Source organism: Rhinolophus sinicus, linkage group LG06 (assembly GCF_036562045.2).
Source record: "Rhinolophus sinicus isolate RSC01 linkage group LG06, ASM3656204v1, whole genome shotgun sequence".
In the NCBI taxonomy this organism is placed as follows: Eukaryota; Metazoa; Chordata; class Mammalia; order Chiroptera; family Rhinolophidae; genus Rhinolophus; species Rhinolophus sinicus.
In genome coordinates, this window is record NC_133756.1 from 24361271 (window position 1) to 24374701 (window position 13431).

A 13431-nucleotide genomic window follows, 5' to 3' on the forward strand; every position below is an offset into this window, starting at 1 on the left:
GCCTGGAGATAAGAAACATGATCTCTCCTCCTTCAAGGAGTTTACTAACAAGTTAGGAAATAATGTTATTGTTCATTATTTTATGCACATAAATGCCAAAAAATTACACTGGGCTATATGTGAATAAATCTCTAAAGAACAGAGAAGATGTGTAGTAAGAGTGATTCATTTATGCACTGAGCATTTACAGAGTACACACTGCTGTCTATGAGCCGGGTTTGTCTTCGGCGTTACGTGGACACAAGGTCAAGGGAAAAAGCTATAGCAGCATTAGCTAGGACGCAAAACCAGCAGTCTGATCTTGGGAAAATTATATAATCCCCTTGAGTCTCAGTTTCCATATATATAAAATTGGGAGATCACTTTGTAAGTTATATAAATGTCTAACCACTGTGCCGTATGCCTGAAACTAATATGTTATTGAATGTCAACTGTAATTGAAAAAAGAAAAAGATATACATTAACAAACAAGAGTTATGGAGAGGATCTGATGATTAAGTAAGTTTGAAAAATGCTGGGTAATTTGAAGGTGAGATACCAGTATTAGTTGCCTTTAGTGCTTACAAGTTCTGTCTATTGATTTTTCCATGCATACCATGAAGGGGTCCAGAGTGGGACCTGGATTGCTATTGTGCTTGGTCGGGATCGCGGAACACACTTGTGATCTTGTCTCTGTGTTCAGCCTTGGTTTCTCCAAGCTGTACAGTAGTCAGTGGGCTCCCCCAAATCTCGTCTGACCGTGTCACTTCCTGCTACAATCCCACAGGGCACGTCATTGGAAAATAGGAGAGGGTCCAGGGAGCTTCAGTTTGGTCTGCAACGTTTTACATTTTCAGCTAGGAAGTGGATGCATAAATATTATTTATACCAGTTATACTCTTTGTCTGCCTGAAACATTTTTTAATTAAAAAGTGCATGAGGAGGGAATACCAGGGACACTGTGCTTATTGACTGTCTCCCGACATCCTGCAAGCTGTGGGGAAGGAGACAGCATCCTCCAGGGTGGCAGGAACAGGAGGGCTCTGAATCAATCCTCTGGGTCATTTGAGACTTCAAGAAGGTACTATTTTCCAGAAAGAAATTAAAACTGGGTTCATGAATTGGGGTCTTTATTTTCCATAAGGCGTTTGATGGTTTTCCCAGGGAGAAAGAAAACAAGTGGAAAAAGTGGGAAAATTCCCCAAACGCATGCAGTCACAGCAAGGGAGAAAACCGTTCTCCTTGCCCTGCTTCTGACTGAATTGCAAGGAGGGTCCTAATTGTCTCCCAGGCCCAGGCCCCATTCTAATTTATTGAGGGAAGGGCCCAGGAGGTAAATCTCGATGTCATTCTCTAAGCCACCTAAAATGAGCCCATTAAACTACCACCCATGAATGGAGGTGTTTTTCCCAGGGTTGCACGCCCCCACCCTCATCCCACACCCAGCATCAACCCAGGGCACCGCCACTCTGGGAGCCCGAGTGGCACATCTGACAATGAAGCATTCAGGAAGGCCTTCCTGGATGGGGTCGGAAGCCTGTTTTATACCCTGTTAATTACTGCAACAATTTATAAAATTCATGACAAACATAAAGCCCTTATAGAGATTGTATTTCAAATGGTATTTACCTGTAACAGAATCCCCTTTGTTTGTAATTCCTGGATTTATGAGCTGTTGCACAACAAAATGGAACCACCCCTTGTCCCCATGGGGGGTGCTGGCTGAGGGACCTCAAATATGCCATGGAGACAGAAACCTACTCAGGCTTGGACTCCATCCCAGACCCACCTCAGTCCATGGCACTTCTCAGTTTCACAGCCTCTGAACTTGGGGGAGTAGAGGTTGGACTGGGAAAGGTAAGTTTTCTCCCAGTGAACTTTGGTGTCTCAGGGCTGGAAGGGACCTCAGACATGAGCTAGCCCATCTGTGCATCCATTATTGGAATCTTCCCTATAGCTTCTCTCTCTCTGCTTGCCTACCCCAGTGAGAGGGTGCTTCTTACCTGACAAAGCAGCCCAGATGATTGTCCTTTTTCTCTAGTTTTGTCCCTTTCTTCTCCTCCCCAACCTCCCCACCTTGGCCACAGAGTGATTTTTCTAAAACCCAGATCTGATCTTGTGTTGCTCCTTGTTTAAAAATCACTCAATAGCTTCCATTTGCTTTTGAAATAAGTCCAAACTCCTTAACAAGGCCTGTGAGTTCCTGCCTGGGGGGGTCCCTGCCCTCTTGCCTACCTTCATCTGCAGTCATCTGTGGTCCATTCTTCTCTGAGTTGTGCCAAACTACTTTCAGTTACCCTCTTGCATTAAATTCCTGTAGTAAGGCTCATTATAACAGAAAGGTCAAGGACTTATCTTTAGGGGCAACAAGTAAGAATGTGTTGTGAAGCTGAAAGATGGTGACTTCCTTAGCATCCAGCATGGAGAGTGGGGTGATTGGAGCCCTACAGAGGGAAGAGAGGATGGTGGCAGCTCCAGAGAAGAGAGGGAAGCAGGACCTTAGAAGAAAAACCAGAATCTGAGGAGAATCGGTGTCCTGAGAGTGTTGCCACGCAGCAGCCTACCCATCTGTCTCTTTGTACCTGCCCCTAAAGAAAGGAGAGTCTGTGAGATGGATCCTTTCAGGGACTATACTTGCACCTTATGTCTCCCTGTTTGGCCCCAGAAAGATGCCTAATCAGCCAATGACGGGTACGACTCTCCATGTGGAAAGCAACCTAAGACAGGCGGAGCCGTGTGGAGACCAACAGGAGAAACCAGGGAGTTCATAGAGGTGGGCACAGCCCCCCACCTTCCTCCAGTTAAGGAGAGCCTCTGCCTCTGTGGCTGCATTCCTTCCCAGAACCTGCAGGGGAAAAGATTCAATGATGTGCTCTCCATCTATTCATATGCATAAAGGTTTTGTCCCTTGGGGAAGTACATACATCCTGAGACTTAAGGTTCAGCTGCCTGCAGGCAAGGGTTATTGGCTTGAATCAGTTTCCTATTATAATGTATAGGATTCACAGATCTTGAGATTCACAAGCTTTATCTCCAGGGCTACTGTCTTTTCTTAACCCTGCGGCCGCTTCCCACAACCCTCGTAGCACACGCAGGACGTGACATGAGAGCAGGAAAAAGTCCTCGCAGTTCTCTCTGGTGAATCTGAGCTGGTAAAATGTGAAGCATGGGTAAGGGGCTGGTTTCCTCTGCCCTACCCTAGAGGAAGGGAGAAGGAACCCAAGCTCAGCTCAGTTCTTCAGCAGGTCGGCTTTCAGTGAGTTTCCAGCTTTAAGGAAAGCTGTACATCTATGCAAAGGTGCTAACTTTATGAGTGTTGGAATTGCATTCATTTTCTCCTTAGCGTCAGAATATGTGTATTCTGTGAAATCTGTGGGAGATGTTCAGATTTGCATCCTCTGAAACAGAGGACTGTTTATAGAGCAGTTAAAACCTGGAGTGACTGTGTACTCTGACTTTCCAAAGTTTCTATTTTAATGCTTATGTGCTAATTTCTTTTAAGGGGAGAATTGTTTTGTGCAGAAATCTAAAGAGAAAAGAGCATGGACTTCCGTCCATCAGATTTCAACTGTTTTACAAGGGCAGACAATTAAGTGTGTGAACTCATCCTAGAAAAAGTGCTACATACCTCATTGCTGAATATTACTATAGTCACCTTTGAAATACTCCCCTTGGGAAGCTATGCACTGATGCCAGCGCCTAGTCCACCCTTCAAAGCAATTTTGGAACTCTTACTGGAATGGCCATCAGAGCTGTCGTCGTATTACACTTGATGTTCTGAATGTCATCAAAATGTCTTCCTTTCAATATTTCCTTTATCTTTGGGTAAAGAAAGAAGTCATTGGGGGCCAGATCAGGTGAGTAGGGAGGGTGTTCCAATACAGTGATTTGTTTACTGACTAAAAACTCCCTCACAGACAGTGCCGTGTGAGCTGGTGCAGTGTGGTGATGCAAGAGCCATGAATTGTTGGCGAAAGGTTCAGATTGCTTAACTTTTTCACGCAGCATTTTCAGCACTTGAAATAGTCAATTTGGTTAACTGTTTGTCCAGTTGGTACAAATTCATAATGAATAATCCCTCTGATATCAAAAAAGTTTAGCAACATCGTTGCAACAAGATTGTGATCATATTTGTCCAACCTTACTGGTTGTGTGACCACAGCAAAATAATTCCTTTCTCTGGGTCTTGGCTGTCGTTTCTGAAAAACTGAGGTTGTTGTTTGTAAGAGCTCTTTGAGATGTTCACATCCTCAGGACACAGTTTTGATTCTGTAGTTTATTCATCTATAAGATGGAGATAACGCTAATATCTGCCTCTCAGAGTTGCTCTGCATAATAGTTAAAATAATCGACATTATTATACATATTAGAAGGATGAGTTTTCTGCATTTTCTATCAGCCCACATTGTAAGGAGAAGCCAGGAAGAAAAGTTCCAAACTGTTTAGTTGAGGCGTAGGGAGGGAGGAGTAAGGATGATTTTGGCTGTAAGTAACAGAAGACCTCAAATATCGTAAATGATAAGATAATTTGTCATTTCATATTCTCAGCAGCCCCAGTAGCATACTTTCGCATTTCACTGCTTTCTCCCCTAAGCATGAAGCTGACAGACACCTCATCAGAAAGTGTATGAGAGCAGGAAAAAGCAGGGCCTGGCTGTTGAACAGACAAGCAGCAGTGTAGCATCTCCCCCAGAGTGTCACAAATATACACCACAAACCCAGCTGTGGGGTGGGGGGATTACGGTTGGTTCTAGGTCAACGACTACTTCAGAAATAATTCAGTCTGCCTGGTACAGAGGGAGGTAACATGATGGACAGGGAGACACATAGTATCTTTAGAATCAGTTTACCTTCTCAAATTTGGCTCCATCATGACCAGACATGAGTTTAGACAAATATTTGATGGCTATGTGTTTCGTCAGTCAAGGGAATGCAAATCAAACCCATAATGAAATACCACTAAATACCAACCCACAAGAATGGCTAAAATTAAAGAGACTTTAATTTTAGGAGTTGGAAGAACTGCGACTCTTATAACATTGCTGGTAGGAGTAGAATAGTATAATTCGATATATACTCTATGACTGATTCAGCCATTCTGTTGTGGTTTATGTCTAATAGAAACAAGTGGTTATGTCCATCGAAAAACATCAGTAAGAATATTCATAGCAACCTTATTCATAGTAATGCAAACTGGAATCCACCCAAATGTCCGTTAACAAGAGAATGGGGAAATACCTTGAAGTATGGTGGACATGGTCATGTGCTGCCCAGAACCCTCTTCAAGGTGGGAGTTGTAGCCCCACCTTTTGGGGATGCTGCCAGCAGACAACCTTTAGGCTGTCAGTCCCTTCCAGAATTGCCCCAGCTGCAGAGAGCTCACTTGCTCTAGGCTGTCTTTCCTGGGGCAGCCCACATTCACACAGCATGGCTAAGATGGGCCGTTTTAGCTTCAGAGCTCTGTGTGGGGTTGGCTGAGGCAGTCCTCGGGTCTGCTTGGAGCGCTGAACTTCTCCCTGTTTGTTCCCAATCCTGCTTCCTGTCCCTCCTTCCACAGCTTCCATCCCAAAGGCACTTCCTAATAACTACACTGCTTGCTAATCTGTCTCAGCGTTGGCTTCCCAGAGAACAAACCTGCAGTTTGCGGTGTAGTCATACAACAGAATATGGTACAGCAAGAAAAAGAACAAACTATGACACAGGCAACGTGAATGAATGTCAGGGGAGGTAAGCCACGTATGAAAGAGTACTCACTAAACAATTCCATTTAAATGAAGGTGAAAAACAGCAAAACCAATTCATAGTGTAAGAGGTCAGAAGAGCAATGACCCTTGGTATCAGGGAGCCTTGTGTGGTGCTGGAAATAGTCTGTATCTTGATTCAGGGGGTAATTATACACACATGTGTACACCTTGAATTGTGCCATTTACTGAGTTAAGTTACACCTCAGTAAAAATAATAAAATAATAAAAAGCCCAGATTGTATTGTAATTACTGATATACCCTGATAGTCTATAACTCCCTGAGGGCAGTGACTGCTTGGCTCAGAGTGGGTGTTCAATAAACATTTTTTTGAATGAATCAATGAATATTTCCATAGATGATGAATCTACCAGTGTTGTGTTGGGTAGACGTGAGTGAATCTCACCACTTCGTGAACTTCATTTTACAAGAAAGGAGACCCACACAAATAGCAAACTCTAATTCATAGGCAGGTTATACAAATTACATAAGATAATTGATGGAAGTATGCTTTGTAAACTTCTGTTTAAGAGTTAGTACACAGGTTCTGAAGTTGGACTGACACAGGTAAAAAATACACTCCGTAGCTATCAACTGTGTGACCTTGGGAAAGTTACTTAACACCTCTGTGCCTCAGTTTCTTTATCTGTAAAATGGGGTAAAAAAAAGTACCTACCCTATTGGGTGACTCTGATAATTGAGATAATCTGAGTCACTTACAATAAATAGTGGCTGACACTTAGTAAGTTCTCAAGTGCTAGCTAGGATCCTGTAAAGAATTTTCCTGCAGGTAGCATCTTTCTGGTAAAGCATTCCTCTCCTACCCCTTGCCCTACTTGGCTTTCTTCCCCTTATCTCTTCTCTGGAGCTCACTGGCATCCTGGGATCCAGTCATTTGTAGCCTTAAAGAAATGAGTTTTCCCACAGGGTAACTGGCCTCCTCCAAAGGAGATTATCCACTAGGCAGCCCCACACTCCTGATCAGGAAGTCTGAGCATCATTTTTTCCGCCAGTGGAGGAAAAGAGGTGTTAATTGACTGCTTGTGAAATATCTGGGCTTCTCTGAGCAGAACAGCCTGTGAAGGGGTGCTGCAAACGGTGAGGGGGCAGAATGGCGCTCACCTGTAGAAACCTTTAGCGCTCTTGAGGCCTTGAGGGCAGAACATGATCTCAGAGTAGACTTTTTCTCCAACACATGCTAGACTGGGTGAAGTGGCCAAAGATGGAGTCAGGTTCCAAATAAAAACCAGACTCAGCAGGGGTGATGTGGTGTGGCAGAAGCGGGAGTCCCAGCTTCCCCAATACCTAGCTGTACAACCTCAGCTTGTCACTTCATCTCTAGATTTCAGTAAAATGAGCCATGGGGACTAGATAATCTGTAAGGACTCATTCAACTCTGAATTTGGGGATTCTAAGAAGTGCAGCTTGGTACAGGAGGCTCAGGGGAAATGAAATTTAAATCCAGCTCTGCCATTTGGCAGCCCTATGTTCTGGGGCAAGTGATATCACTTTGTCCCTTTGGGTTCTACCTGTAATAGGGGGTAATAGAAGGAAATAATAGAGGTCTGCTGTAAACAGGAGCTTAGTAAGTAACTGTCCCTGTGATGGTTCATTTTATGTGTCAACTTGATTGGGCCACAGGATGCCCAGATATTTGGTCAAATATTATTCTATCTGCGAAGGTGTTTTGGATGAACTGAACGTTTGAACTGGAAGGCAGATTGCCCTCCCTAATATAGGGGCTCATTCAATCAGTTGAAGGCCTGAACAGAACAAAAAGGCTGAACTACTCTTGCCCGAATGACTTTGAGCTGGATATTGTTTTTTGCCCTGCCTTTGGACTTGAATTGAAACACTAGTTCTTCCTGGGGCTCAAGCCTGACCTTTTGGACTGAAACTAAACCATCAGCGCTTCTGGGTCTTCAGCTTGCTGACTATAGATCTTGGGACTTGTCTGCCTCCATAATTGTGTGAGACAATTTGTAGTAAATCACACACACTCACACACACACACACACAAAATGTAGGTTCTGTTTCTCTGGAGAACCCTGAGTAATACAGTCCCCTTCCAATCTGCCTTGTCAGTTTTTGCAGAAACATATTCATATTTTGCTTTCATGTATCTCTCAGCTCTTACTCCCCACTCCCAAATAAGAGAGTGACTACTTACAGAGAGCAAAAAGTCTCCAACAATAGAATACACTCCATTTGTCTTATGTTGTTTGTGCCCATTTTTTTACTTCAAGCATTTTTATCATTATTATCTAATCCTAGGGACACACCACCCAGAGAGATAAATAAAGTAGAAATTGTTCCTTTTTATTTTAGCAACATTATTAAGGTATAATTGACATATAATAATCTACACTTACATAAGTTTACAATTTGATGAATTTTGACGTACATATGCACACCTGTGAAACTACCAACACAATCAATATAAAGAACATACTCATCATCCCCTAAAGTTTCTTTATGCTTCACTGTAATCCCTTCCCATCCCCCCACCCCCACTACATCCCAGATAAGCACTGCTGATCTGTTTCTGTTTTTATAGTCACCGAGAAAGCTGAGGACCAAAAGGTGACTTCTTCTGCCTCTGCCACTGCTGTCATCCTGTGTCCTGACACAGTCCAGTATTCATTCTAGCAGAGACCATCTTCAACCATCCCCAGAAGAAAAGGAGAGGGAACTATTTACTGGGTAAATATGCTAAGTCCCAGACTAGGTGCTTTATATACTCATGTGTAGGTATAAAAACAGAGTAGTCTGAGTACCCTTTTGGCTTTAGGTGCCTTGTCTCTGACGAATGTTCTCCTTTGTCCGAGTTCTCACTGAGCTCACGTATCTAAGTATGATTTTGGCTATGTCTCTGCCTTGGATGTCTAAGAAGTATCTCAAACTGAACTCACCTGAACATCACTTTGCTTAGAATCTACCTGCCCCCTAGCGCCCAATCTATAGCCCCGCTGAGTCATTTGCTCAAATGCTCAAGTCAAAAAATTTGAGTCAACTTTGATGCTTCCCTTTCCCTCACCTGGGACATCTATCTAATTCATTGGCAAGTTCCATTAGGTATGTCTTCAAAAGAATCCCAGTCTGCCCTCTGTTTTCTATGTCCACTGCCACCGCCTGATCCAAGCCACCCTCATGTCCCACTTGGTGTCCCTGCTCTCACTCTTGCCCAGGCTTCTGCAATCTTTTCTCTATGCATCAACCAGCAATCTTCTTAAAACAAGTCAGATCATGGCAATCCCGTTCCTGAAACCCCTCAATGGCTTCTCAACACATTTGGGTTCATCTTATATTCTCATTCAGCCTTGTGAAGTTCTATGTGATCTATCACCTTCGGGACCAGGTGCTGTCATCCTCCAACCCCAACCTGGACACACACACAAGTTTCAGCCAAGCTGACCTTCCTTTTGTTGTTTGAACATACCAAGCTTTTTGCTGCCTTAATCACTGCCTAGAACACCATGCTTCCCTCTGCTTAACATGGATAATTTCTATTCTTTCCTAAGGTTTCACCTGAGAAAAATAAATCGTGGTTATCACCATTTGAAATTATCTTGGTATTTGTTTGATGACCTGTCCATTGCCGATCTTCCTTCTTGAGAATGAGAGTAGGAACCTTGTCTGTTTTATTTACTGATGTGTTTACTAATATATTCCCAACACCTAGAAAATCATCTGGCACATACTAGATGCTCAATGAGTATTTGTTGAATAAATGATCAAATAACAGGGATCTTAATTTTAGTAATTGTTAACCCTCTTTACAGTTAAATACTTCTGTATCGTCATATAAAAATTCAATAACTCTTCCTAATTCTTTCTCCCCTCAATGTTTTACTTGGCCATGTGCTCTCCACAGTGATGAAACATTTAAATGTTTTTATTTCTTCATTTTCCTACTCCCTTGTGGAATCTTGCCCCCCCTCACCCCCGACCTCCGGGTAAATTTTGCTGAGTAAATTCAGAACTTTCATTTTGTTATCCCATATTTTTTTTTTTATAATATGCCTCTTCTGTTTCAAAAATCCTTAGTTAACTCATATTACAATTCCCAGTCCAGCATTCATCATTCTTTTAGATTTAACTATAAAATACTATAAAATTTATTGCCCACCACTTTTTCTTATACTTGTTACCTTCCCTATCTTGAAACTTTTGTTTTAATTTCATTTTCATTTGGTTAGAAGTCTTCTCAAGTGATTTCCTCAGCTAGGGGCATGGGCACAGACCCTGACTTCTTTGATGTTTGAAATTTTCTTTAAAAAACAACAGCAGCAGCAGCAGCAACAACAACAAAAATATATCTGGTAGTAGTTCATGCTGTTCCTGGGCAAAGGGGGTGTGACAGAATAGTCAAGGGCCTTACCCTCAGGGAGCTTACATTTTTCTCTGGCCTTTGCACTAGTGGAATAGACTAGCTTATGCCACTCCAATGTCAAGGGCTTAAAAAAATAATGTTTCCTTTTTGCTCATGCAGAGTTTGCTGCTTGTCCCAGGGAACTTCCTAGAGAGGTTGTTCACCATGTGAAAGCTGAGTGTTGCCTGCTCTGTATCAAGTTGGGCTTCCCAGATCACAGCAGCTAGGGGAGAAAGCACCGGAAAGTTTTGTGCCACTATTAAATGCTTCTGCTAAGGGACATGATCATTTTCATTGGCCAAAGAATGTCACCATGTCAAACTGCAAATGGGGCAGAATAATGTCAAGTTCCTTGAGTACCTGGAAGGCAGACAACTGGAAATACTTATAAGCACCATTGATATCTAACTCAGCCTCCACTTAAAATTGATGTCTTTGCAGAATATAGGACATTTGAAATGCATTATTTTCCTCTCAGTGATCTAAAGATTGTGATTCAGTCTTCTATTACCAGAGTTGCATATAGAACCAGATTTTCAGATCTATCTATCTATCTATCTATCTATCTATCTATCTATCTATCATCTTTCTATTTATCTAGCATTTTTATCTATCATCTCCTTCCCCCCCCCCACACACAATTTACCTACCTATCTGTGTTAGTTGAGGTCAGCCAAGATGACACAAAAATAGGATTAGATATGTAAGCGATTTATTGAGACAGGAGCAGGTAAGGCTGGGAACTCTTCAGACCATGACGGAGGTCTAAAATGTATAAAAGCAGAGTGGAAAAGAAGCATTGAGGTAGGAGTTGTCTGTGACTACAGCACAGCTCCAAGAGAGGTTTGACCAGGCCTATAGGGAGTCCTTGAGCCAAAGTTGTCCATGGCAAGAGTCCCACATCTCTCAGGAATGGTCCTTCTCTAGGACCCTGCACATTTAGTCACTGGCTGGGAGCAGTCTGCAGGAAACATGGCCTCAGCGTGAACATGGCAGTAGGTTGAAAGAGGTCGTAGATGGGGCCATCAGTTAACTAGGTTTGCTGTAGTAGGATATCTGAGAGGCACATCTTCATGGCTGCCACAAGACTCTTATAAATATTTTTTCTTCTTTTTTTGGATTTTGGTAATTTTGCCAGGGCATATCCAGGTGCGTGTCACCTAAAAATTACTCCTATTCATCACAACTTCCATATGAAGTTTCATGTCTTTCCTCACTTCAGTGAAATTTTAATTGTATCTTCCATTATTAATTCTCCTCCATATGTTTCCTGTTTCCTTTTTGGAACTCTGTTACTTACATAATATATCTCTTGCATATGTCTTTCATGTCTCTTACCTTTTCACATGTGATTTTCAATTTATGTAGTTTTTGCTCTGTATTGTGGGTTGTATTTTTCTAATATTTAATTTTCTAAAATGCTATAGTTTTGGAAATTAATGCTTAGTTTTGAAATTTTTCTATTGAATTTTAAAGTTCAGAAATCATGTGTAAATGGGATTTATAGATGATGTAATACAGAATTGTACACCTGAAATCTATGTAATTTTACTAACAATTGTCACCCCAATAAATTTAATTAAAAAAAAATTTCCGAAATTAAAAAAAAAAAAAAAAAAGAAATCATGTGTAAAGGACCAAGACCTATTTTTTTGGTGTGTGCTTTCAAAATATCTCATTAAGAATTCTGACTATATCTTGCCTCCTTGAAAGCTACCTGTTCTAGTTGTTGGGACTGGTCTCTTTCCTTCACTGGCTTTTGATCACTTTAATAATATCTGCTCTGTACATGCTTGTTTTGGGGGGTATGCACACCAAGCATTGGAGTCTTTTGGGTCATGGAGATTGATAGACAGTGGAAGATAGGGAGAAGTTTATTTTCTAGTAGGTTGCTGATGACAGGTTTGTTAAAATTGGGTGAGAAAGGGAGGCCTCTTTCCGTTCTAATGCCCCAGTGGAAATGGGGGTGTCCTCAGCCCTACATTGCCACGCCCCTCTGACTCAGATGCCTGTGAGAATAGCTGACCTTCCCTTGAGTTACACATAGCTAATTTGAGGAATGGTTCCCCTTTCCCTCCTAGAGGATTGACTCATCGGGCTTTCTTCTAATGACCTCAAAACTGAGGTTTTCACTGCAGATTCTTCTAGAAAGGCAATCCTCTTTCCAGGTAAGGTTTTGGGTCTTCCCTTGTTATTACCATAAGTGAATCCCCTGTTCTATGTCTTCTTTCCTAGTATTCGAGGTGGTGGCCATATGTGACTTCTCTAGGCTGCTATAACCAGCCCAGCCAAGTTTGTTTTGGTGATTAATTCATCCCAGGGAGTTGGAACAGTGAGAGGATCCTGAGCACATATTCAGGTCATTATTTTGTAGAATGCCCCAAGAACTTCCCCCTAAATCTTGGTAGTTAAAGTACCCCTCCCATCTTATCTTCCTGTGCCTCCCCTTCCCCCCCTTTTTTTGTTAGTATTGGTATATCAGCTTATTCTCACCAAGGCAGTCTTACAAAAGGGGGAACAATAGTTTGAATTTGTCATTGTCACTGCACTTCTACTTTCCTACAGGTGAGATACCCTACCTGGTGTTGACAATTGTCTCTCCTAACTCTGGGGTCAGCAGTCTAGAGCTAGCTCTGGGAATTGACACAAGGCTGTCATCATTGGAGTGGTCCCCAACCAAAGATGGGCAAGTCGGCTTAGGCACAGTGGGAGAATGTGTCTCTGGCCAAGGGGAGTGAGTTAGGTCATGTAATAGTTGTGATAGTGGTAGTCTCATCATGAGAGGATACCTTTGAAATGCTTTTGTTGTTTAAGTTTCTTTCCTGATGGTTGGCAATATTGCCAGTGTTTCCAATCAAGAGGTATAAAGGGCAATTAGTGTGTCCAAGCTCTGTGCAAGGCATTTTACACACGCTAACTCATTTACTCCTTACCACACCTCTGTGTTGTTATCTTCATTGTACAAAGGGGCATCTGGGGCTCAAAGAGAGGAGGTAAATTAGGTGGCAGAATTGGTGTGTGAATATGGTCTGGGTGATTCCAGTGTCCATAAGCCGGTTCTGTGCCACCAATCCATGCTGTGTTCAATTGTGAGCTGACTTTTGAAAGGTGAGGCAAGATTTCAATAACAAAGAAGGAAAAAGAGGGCAGTCAGTGTGAGACACCAGCACATGAACAGGCAGGGAGTCAGGCGTGAATGGGAAACTGGAAGTGGTCCCATGTGATTGGATTATAAATTACACAAAGGGGTTGTTGTAGGGACAGATGAGATTTGAAAGAGAGGTTAATGCTAGATGGTCAAAGATCACATAACTTCCAAGCTGTGAGACCTTAGGAAA